Source organism: Penaeus monodon, chromosome 29 (genome assembly GCF_015228065.2).
Source record: "Penaeus monodon isolate SGIC_2016 chromosome 29, NSTDA_Pmon_1, whole genome shotgun sequence".
Classification (NCBI taxonomy): Eukaryota; Metazoa; Arthropoda; class Malacostraca; order Decapoda; family Penaeidae; genus Penaeus; species Penaeus monodon.
This window is the reverse complement of record NC_051414.1, coordinates 37564659-37564961: the sequence shown is the minus strand read 5'-3', so window position 1 is coordinate 37564961 and position 303 is coordinate 37564659.

Sequence of the window (303 nt, the reverse complement as noted above, 5' to 3'; positions counted from 1 at the left end):
GGGTTTTGGGGGAATATCCAATAGATTTTAAACCTCGAGGAAAAAGATTTAAGAATCCTTAAAAAAATTATCCCCCGCAGTACCTAGCTTCGTTTTTCGGTTTTCGCGCAAACCTGGGAGGGAAAAAACAGAAGACGTGCTGGCCCTTTACTTGCGACCCATAATTTGATTAATTAAAAATTTATAATAAACTGAAATTAGAGATATTAATATAGATAAAGACACTAGGTTCATATGAGATTAGGAATATTCATTTACGCAGAAGAGGGTGCTGGGTCAATCTGTTTTTGTTATCGCTAACTC